This window comes from Ursus maritimus, unplaced genomic scaffold (assembly GCF_017311325.1).
Source record: "Ursus maritimus isolate PB19 unplaced genomic scaffold, ASM1731132v1 scaffold_15, whole genome shotgun sequence".
Classification (NCBI taxonomy): domain Eukaryota; kingdom Metazoa; phylum Chordata; class Mammalia; order Carnivora; family Ursidae; genus Ursus; species Ursus maritimus.
The window spans coordinates 46,175,301-46,185,019 of NW_024423897.1; positions in this window are offsets into that span (position 1 = coordinate 46,175,301).

The following is a 9,719-nucleotide window of genomic DNA, read 5'->3' on the forward strand; positions in this document are numbered from 1 at the left end:
TTTCATGTTGTCTAAAGTCTGATTTCTCTCTTTCTCCTTTTTTTCCCTCTCTCTCTCTCCTTTCTTTTTCCCACGGGTTGTTTAACATTATTTTGTTTATGTTTTATAGTCAACTTGAGTAGCGTTGAAGGGCAAAAACAGATGCCTTGTATCATAATTTGTGCCTTCTGTTTTTCCAATTACTTTTAATGTGTTATTTGATACACAGGTTGTCTTTGAATTAAAGAAACCGCTAGTGGAGGTCATGATCACTGGATTAACAGTGTAGTGACTTTTTTCTCACCCTGAAAATCTGGTCTTGAATCTAAAAGTAAATTTCACTTATTGGATGATGGGCATTAAGTAGGGCATGTGATGTGATGAGCACTGAGTGTTATAGGCAACTGATAAATTATTGAATACCACATCTGAAACTAATGATGTACTATATGTTTGCTAATTGAATTTAAATAAAAGAGGAAAAAAAGAATAAAAGTAAACTTCACTTATTAAAGAAAAATATGAAAAAAAACACTTGTTCACAGTATAAAGCGCAGGCTATTCGGCAAAGAGAAAATAAAGTGAAAAGAAAATACTTTTAAAACTTTCGTTATCGGACATGAAATACACTTGAAACCAATCTATAGCATTCCGTTTAATTTCAGTGACAGGAATGGAAAGATAGGAAAGCAGTGGCAAGAGGTCTCCTTCTGTTCTCATTTCCATCCTGAGAATGTCAAGTTAATGAGTAAGGTGGGATCCAGGAAAAGGAAAATAAAACATTTAAACAATAAGCAGAATTCCAGATTTCCAGCCTTTCCCACAGATGGCTTTAATTTAGAAGATACCTTTATGTAAATGGTGACTCAGATGACAGAATAAAAAAGCTACTTTAAAACATATGAATATGTATGCAATTATCCATACTGAAATAAGTAGAACCAATCACAATTTTATAATTTGAAGTATCCTTTCAGGAAATGCTTGTGCCCTGATGATGGTGATTTGTTTTTTAAATGAAAATTAAAATTGGTCCCAAGCTTGTACTAGACATTTAGGTGGTATGAATTTCAGTGGTTTTGAACTATTTCCATTGAACATATTTGGTAGCTTTTTACTTTTTATTTAATACAAAAATATAAATTATTCATACAAAGAGAGAGATGTAATTGATCTCACAATATTCTGTAAGCAGAGTTTCATTTCAGATGAAGGATGGGGACTTTGTCGGAGTTTCTCATATCATCAGCAGACTGTCTGCCTTGCTCCAATTGAAGATCAAGGCATTCAATTCTATCTTGTTTTTTGTGGCTAGTTTTACATTAGTTTGAACATGCAGTAAATTTCTCTGATATGAATAATATGAGAGCAAGTATATACAACAGAAGTTAAAAAAAATGCTTATTATAGGTTCTATATATTCAGGTAGAAATCCTACTTAGGATGCGAACAACCGGGCTCAATAACAAATGAATACAGTGACTTTAAAGTGAGGGTTAATAGCATAAAAAAGTGGGGAAAGGGTAGATGTAAGCTATGATGTTCTGTGTATTCTGTGTTAGATATTTTGAAGAATGGGAAAAACTGAAGCACAGTTACATGCATGAATTTTGCGTTTTCCCAAAACACTTTTATTTTTAACCAAGCAGTAATAATACTACCAACTAAATGAGAAATGGGATGAGAATACTGAGACAAAGGGAGGTTTTCAAAGTCACGCTAGATCATGAAGCATCTAAGTGGGAAAGCCAGGGTTGAGGCTGCCAGTGCTGATCCTGTCAACCACGAGACTCCCCAGTCTCTCTAATACACCTGTGGGTGCACCCACTCCCTCCTTCATAAAATGTATGTAAGGAGATCACATTTAATGTAATGTACAGTGTGATGAATAAGAAATACCCCATAATTATTTAAAACACTTTGGATATTATGTAAGAAGTGCTCAATAATTAAAGCTATCATTTTCATGAAAAAAAAAACCCTAGTTATTTTTAAAAGATGATATTTCTACTTGCCAAATAATACTACCATGTGTTTTGCAGTTAATAAAAGTTAAAGAATTAAGAGCAACACAGGATATACAGTTTGAATAACTAAAGTTGGTTATTGCCTCCACCTTAACATCTTAGGAGACGCAATAGATCTTTTTTCTAAAAGTAAAATCAGAAGAATTTATTGTTTTATCCTCTTCGATTCAGACATACTATGTCTTCTTATATACTTTATAATTTGGACTAAATTTTAAAAAGTTTTCTGACTATACAGATAATATTTCTGTTCTCATTAGAGTTGGGCATTGTCTTTCTTTTTCCTTTGGTTTACTAACCAGAGTTAAAACTGCAATTTCTCTATTTCATGCAGTCCTAGCAAACAGTGTATTGCACACTGTTCCTCTAAATGTTTATTTCCTAAAATACAGTGTACCCTACTTGTCCAAGATGGTGTGTGTAAATTCATACATATATACACATGCACAAATCTAGATGTGTGTATTTATGAATGTGTATGTATGTGTATATATGTGTGTGTGTGTGAGAGAGAGAGACAGAGAGAGGTGGGGGTGGCAGAAAAAGAGAGAGGTTGCTTTGAAACCTCTATCAAAGCTATCACTGGGTTCATTTTGAATGACCATTGTGGATTTAAGGCAATGTTTATGATTCTGACTTCCCCTGAAGTCCCCTTACACATTCCCCATTCCTTAACTACCACTTATATGTTAATCATTCCCAAGGAGTGACTGAGGATTGTTTCACTTCCTTAGATGATCTTAGAAAGCACTGAATTGATCTTACCTAAGCACAAGCTTTCTGTGTAATGGTTGGGAAACTTAAAATTATAAGAAACAGGAACTGCAACTTAAATGTAAACAATTTTGGTTTTTTCACATGGTACATCTACCTCCAGGCTCCAACTCTGTTTTCAGTGTTTCTCTTTGTTTTACCCACCACCATACACTGTATTTTGATGTCTTCATTCAGGTCGACCTGGCACATCCAGAGAATAAAAAGTTCTTTCTTGCCACTCTCTTTTGAAGAGCTAGGGAAACTTATACAAAAACAGGAGCAACAAAACAAGCAAAAAAAAAAAAAAAAAAAAAAAAAAAAAAAAGTCTGTTTCTCTACCTTCATGGTAGAATTGTAAATAGGAACCATTAGGATTGATCAATGCCAATCAGATTTTTCCTCTGGAGCATGATACAGTATATTCTACCCTGAATCAACTGATGGACTTTCAGGAAGGCCTGTACCTTTTGAATATAATGAGGTCCCTTAGGGAAAAAAATGGTGATGACTATTTGGCGGGCAGCATAAAGTGTCTAAAATGAGATATTATTCAGTGTATTAAGGGGTTTGAAATAAGTTTGTCTGTATCAATCTAGAATAAAGCAGCCTAATTTCGTAGATCAAATAACCAATGCGTTAATTTTTTTAATTTTCACCTGGTCATGTTGGATTCCAGAAGTCATGACCTATTGACCAACATTCACTATAGGTTTTGAAGTACTGAAGAATTAAAACAGATTACTTATAACCAGTCAATCAATAGAATGAAATTATTCAGCTAGTTTCTCCAAGAATAATGGATTTTCCTCCTTTATTGCTTTCCAATCTCTCCTTCGTGTCTCTTCAAACACAAATACAATAGTCACACATTAGTAGTGATAAGATCTGCCACAAAACAAAGCAGCTTCAGAGACACTGGAAGGTGGTGGTGGGAAGGAAGACTAAAATTTCCTAACTACAAGTATTTCATTTTTGTTGAGAAATTTCAGACATGTATACAACTGGTGAGGTTTTTAAAAATTTTTTGTAGCTTGGAAATGAAAATGCATAAAAATAATATATATGATTTACTCTGCATGCATCTCAGACAGTCTAAAATATGATTCAAAGAAATCCAAATGATGTTTGACTAAAGAAAAAATGTAGTGGCTCTTTGAGATAATGAAATCCTTTTTTTCCCCAAAGTAAATGGAAATGTAGTGAGTTGAAACAATTCAGTATGTAAAAGAAGCTTTTACTTTTAGCTAAGTTGTGTATAAGTACTTTTCTATTAGAAATACCCACTGATCAGTAGAACATATGAAATATAGTCTATGCAGAGATTAAATTGTTCTCCATAATCCAAATGTTCACTCATTTCTAAAATAAAATGGATGCATACTTTAAATCTCCAGAGGAAATATGAATTACTAAGACTTTTGCCTATTTCTCCACGCAAAAATGAGTTTACGTAGTAGTGGCGTGCGAGAAAAGATAGTAGGCTTGTGCATGTTGAAGTTAATTTGATTCTAGTGTAAAATGTTTGGCACTCTTTCTAGTATTCTGTCTTCTCCAGTTGAGTCTATGCAGACTTCCCAGAATAATAGTGTTCCCAGACAAAAACAATAGACCACCCAAATCATCACTAACTGTAGGGTCATACAAAACTGTTGCTGAGATACTGTGTTAGGTGTTTTAACTCATCCATCCCCACTACAAGATGATGAGCTCCTTGGTAGCACAAACTATTTATTGTTTATCATAATTTCCACAGCATTCATGGCACAGTGTTGCATATGTGTGCTATGTATGTGACATGAATGCTTGTGGAAAACATGAAAGAAGAAAGGAAGAAGAAAGGGACTAATTTGGTTAAGAATGACTCATTTTTATAATCAATATCATGTGACTTATTAAATGTAAAAAAAAAAATCTTTTCAAATATTTTCTTCAATGGTTTTAAAGCCTAAAATAATTGTTAACTTTATAAGAGAAGTAAAGTTGGACCACGCTTGGGGAATAGTAATCCCCCATATGTTTAAGCCCAGCTACTGAAAATATTTCTCAGATAGTTAGTTGTTTACAATTACATTAATTTTAAAAAGATGTATATGGACCATGGTGAATTTTATAATTAATAATTGATGCAGCTGAAAATCAGTAGGTAAGTGCCTCGATTTTTAGACTATACTTGCTTTGAAATTTTCAACAATTTCCAACAATGTCCTAATGGCTTATAGATTCCACAGTTTGGCAGTCTTGCTACTGTGCCTTCCTCCACCAACACCCTGTGCTGTCCATGAGGCTTTGTCCATGCAAGTTTCCTGTCCGTGCAAGAAACCTCACATCTGCAGGCAACTCCACAGAATCTCAGAAATTTCAGTCTGGCTTAAAGCTAGTCCACTGTATGACCACACCAGGCCTCAGTGTTCTCTGCTGGGTGCTCACCCACCAGGCACCTCAGGTACAGGGCCTAGGGCCTGACAGCTTTGCAAGGGGCAATAAAATATTTAAGTCTTGGAAGAAAAACCAAATGAAACTGCAAATTTGAGATTAATGTTTTATTAGAAGTGGAGAAAGCATAGATAGCGTTATGTCAGTGAGGTAGCAGACACGTTCTATTTAATGTGGGCTGTAATAATATATTGACATGTTTGATGCATCACTGACTTAGCTTCTAAAATTAAGTCAGCCCAGTGACTAAGGGGATTTTTATGGGGCCCTGTTTTTAAGCTCCTCAATCTTTAGTTACACTAATGTGTCTGTATGTATTTTATTTTGCTTTATATATCTTTATATCTTACCTTCTACAGTATATTAGAACACTTTGAGGATAGGAAACACTTCTTAGTCTAGCCCAGAGTAAGTTGAGGCTATTTCAAGACACCAGTTGAGTTAATTTCTATTTTAGCACATATTTCCCCAAGTTGTATTATACCGGTTGCTTTCATATCACTTTTTTTCAATTGATGGAGAGTTCCTAGAAAATAGAAACCACATCTTCCAGCTAAACTAGGATCCTTTAAAATGAATAGATTTCCAATGAATTAATTCATTGTCAGAATAACATAGCTAGATAAAAGTGGCTAAATATTCTCATCAGTACTGTTTCTAAATAAAAAAATGAAATGTGAGCAAAAAGACTTTTGCTCTTTAAAGAGAACGCTGAAATGTAATTATGACAAGGCCAGTACTTAAGTATTCCAGAAGTTGAGGAAATTTTAACGCAAGTGTTAAAATATAACAAAATTGCATCTTAACTAATAAATTTCAGATTTTCCAGAGATTCTGATTTCTACATTAATTGACAAACGTGTGTTAGAATCAGTCATTGTAATTTCTGCTTAAAAAGTAGCCCGTGTTTCTCCTATTTTCAGTTTTCTTCCCCTCATATATTTCTCCTAACATTCTAAACTTCTGCTGATTAATGTTATACATAATGGTGCCCCATTGATATTTTGTGTGTTGCATTTTGTCAGGGACCAATTCATGTACCCACACTGTCCTCTGCCCACAACTCTTGTCTGATTTAATTTGTCGTCCTTGAAGTTTGGTGGCTAGCTTCTCGAGTAGCTAGGAAAACTTCAGCCTAACAGAAACTATTCAGAGAAAACTTATTGTGAAAAGATTGCTCTCAGTTCCCAAACTGAGGGTCATTTACAGTAGCATGACCTTGACAAATGTCTGTAAGTCAAAGAATGTCTTGCCATAAACGATTTGGGGTGACAGGACTCTAACACATTGCAAACACAGATTGGATTCCCAGCAGGGCCCAGGGCAGCACACACTTCTTGCCTCATGCAGGCAACACCAGGACAGTTATAGTTCAGGAAGAAGAAATTTCTTTGTGATATCAAGAAAGCAAAACCTTGTATTGCAACCAAGTAAGTGAAGATGATCTTAGAGTCAACGTGCTATCACATTTTAGGTTAAAATCTTCCACCACATACCTCAGAGGGTACTCACTGATACCCATAACATTGTAAGTGATGACTTTATATATATGTATACATACACACATACATTTATTTATTTGTTTATTTATTTATTTAGAGGGAGAGAGCAGTGCGAATACGGGGAGGGACAGAGGGGAAGAGAGAATTTCAAGCAGACTCCATGCTGAACATGGAGCCCGACATAGGGCTTGATCTCAGGACCCTGATGTCATGACCTGAGTGGAAATTGGGAGTCAGACGCTTAACTGACTGAGCCACCCGGTGCCCCTGATTTTCTTGGTATAAGTAAGTTCTGGAAGAAACAGTCCCGGACTTTGGGAGGCAAGCATGAAATAAGATTGGATCTAGTCTTTTTGTAGTGAATCAAGACCCCAAATGCCTACTCTGACTTCACTGAACTGACTAGAAATCGAGTGAGAGGGATAACTAGCTCCTGTGCCCTCTTTAGGATGTGTGCTGTCTTCAGCATCCGGGCACTTCTGTTCTGGTCAGGCTCTCATTGTCTGAATATCATAAAAATCACACACTTCCTCAGGGGCTCTTAACTTTCAGGGACTCTGACCCTTTCTCAAAATAATATTTTTAAATTCATCAAATAGAAATACTTTGTTTTTTTTAAAAAAATAGATTTATCTAAAATAAATTTATCAGTATTTGAAACATGTAACACAGTAAGTAATATATGCATGTCATTACAAATATATTTTTAGAAAAACACGACCTAGTGGTGGGCCTAATAATTACTATAAGCAACTATAAATAGTATTTTGAGATAATTGCATAGCTCTAGGTGAAATGAAATAACTGCTGTCGTTTTAGTGTTAAAGTCACAGGCATTGACACTACCGCTATGGTTTGTTGCCTAAATATTTAATTGACAGAAGCACTAAATTTCAATTGGAGATTACAGAGAACAAAGATGTGTTTTCCACCCAAGGTCATGAACTCCCAGTTGTGATCCATGGACCCATGGAGTGGGGGACAAGCCCTTCTCATTTAGATTCTCATCTAGAACCAATTATCTTCCCCAATGTAGCCATTCACCATTCAAGATCTGAGCTATGGTTATGTCTCTGATAAACTCAGTGAGGTGCGATTCACTAACAAGCTATTCAAATGCTCAAAACTATTGGCACATGAGGACTCGTGATCTAGCTGTCAACGATCATTCCCAGTCATCTCTCCTAATGATGGCCTCTGACAAATACCTCCACACCTTAGTTGATAAAATTTAAACTAAATTGAATTTCTGAATTTTTCTTTTATATACTGAGCATATTTATATGTCTATACCTGATTGCTCTATTTATGAATACAATTTTGTTGTCACTAAATCTAGTAAATTTTATTACAAATGCAAGTTAATTTACTAAGGATAATATGGAATTAATAAAACAGCATGGAGATAGGTTATGAGCAAAGTGAAGAAATAAATTTATTTAAAATTTTTAAAAATGTTTAACTTCACAAACGATTAAAATATGAATGAGGCCTCATTTCATAACTATTTGATTAGAAATGCATGTTTGTGCATGTGCATACTTACACACACACACCTAATTTTATATTGACAGAGATGTAGATTAATAATTACATCGAATACACAGAACACAAACTATATGTAAAATAAGTTTATACATTTTGTTTCGCTAATACCACTTCCCTTCCATCAGTCCTGAGGAAATAATAGGAAACCAGTAAACATACATGTGAAGATGTTCAAAGCAATGTGGTTTCTTAAAAGGAAGGATAGGAAACAACCATTCTTTCTAACAGCAGGGAAATAAGTTAAAACAACAACAACTAATGAATGGCGTATTAAAAGGAGAAATATCTAACATAGTGGTGAGGAACACATTATATAGATGTGTTGCCTGGCTTTGAATTCTAGGTTTACTATCTCATAATCATAAGATCTTGAGCCAGTTACTTAAACTTGCTAACTCCAAGTTTCCTCTTGTGTATAAAGTAGAGATAATAATAATACTTAACTTGGAAGTTGCTGTGAAGATGAAATAAAGATACGTGAAGCACAGAGTAAGAGCTATGTAGGTTTTAGCTATTATTACGATTACGATTTTTTATCATTATTATGGCTCTGTAAACACTATAAAGTTTTCAAATAAGAATGTAATAAGATCAAAATAAAAAACTGTATCATTACATCTCTGATAAGAACATGGATGCATGTACTTCCAAAAGGAATGGAATTACAAAAAAGCACGGATGTGAATAGGGTGATGAGATTTTGTTTGACTTTTAGCATTCATCATGGGGCCTGACTTCTATTTAATAATAAACTTCTGACTTCAAATTCTTTAATAATAATAGCTTCTCTATGTGAATGGCTTCTCTTGAATTTTCCAGAATGGCAATACTCTTGTTGCAACAGAGTTCTTTTTTTTTTCTCCTACTCTTTTCATTTCTTTCCTGTCTTTATTTTTATTTTTTTTCTGATGTTGCTTTACACACAAATAAACATTAGTGTGGTTTGAAAATAGTTGCCTAAAGACTCTGTAAATGATTTTAGTAGGAAGTATCTTGAGATGGAACATTCAACTTTTTTTTCTTTCCCAAACCTTAATTCCTGGATCCAATCATGGTATAAACCTACTTCTATTTGACCATGTCTTTGCTTTTGGATGCATATCTAAAGAAACACAACATTGATATAAAACCATGCAGTGATATTATATAAATTGCTATTTGTTGGTAAATTCAAAATTATGTAGAATGAGAAAAACATTTGTGGAGTATTTACAGTATTTTTCAAGTGGTGTTGGGAGGTTGTTGACATGAAAGTCTCTTTCTCTAAATGGACCCTTAACCTATTTTACATAGTTGTATATGTAAAATACTGAGAGATTGGGCTGTCTTTGAGGGTAAGCCACCTGCCAGGAAGGCGATTTATTTTATGACCACATATGTTAGTGTTGGTTGCTTGGAGGAAAGCCACCATTTTTTGCCTTCCTTCTCTCCTAGAACTATTCTTTCAACACCTGTGTGGGACATATGCAAATTT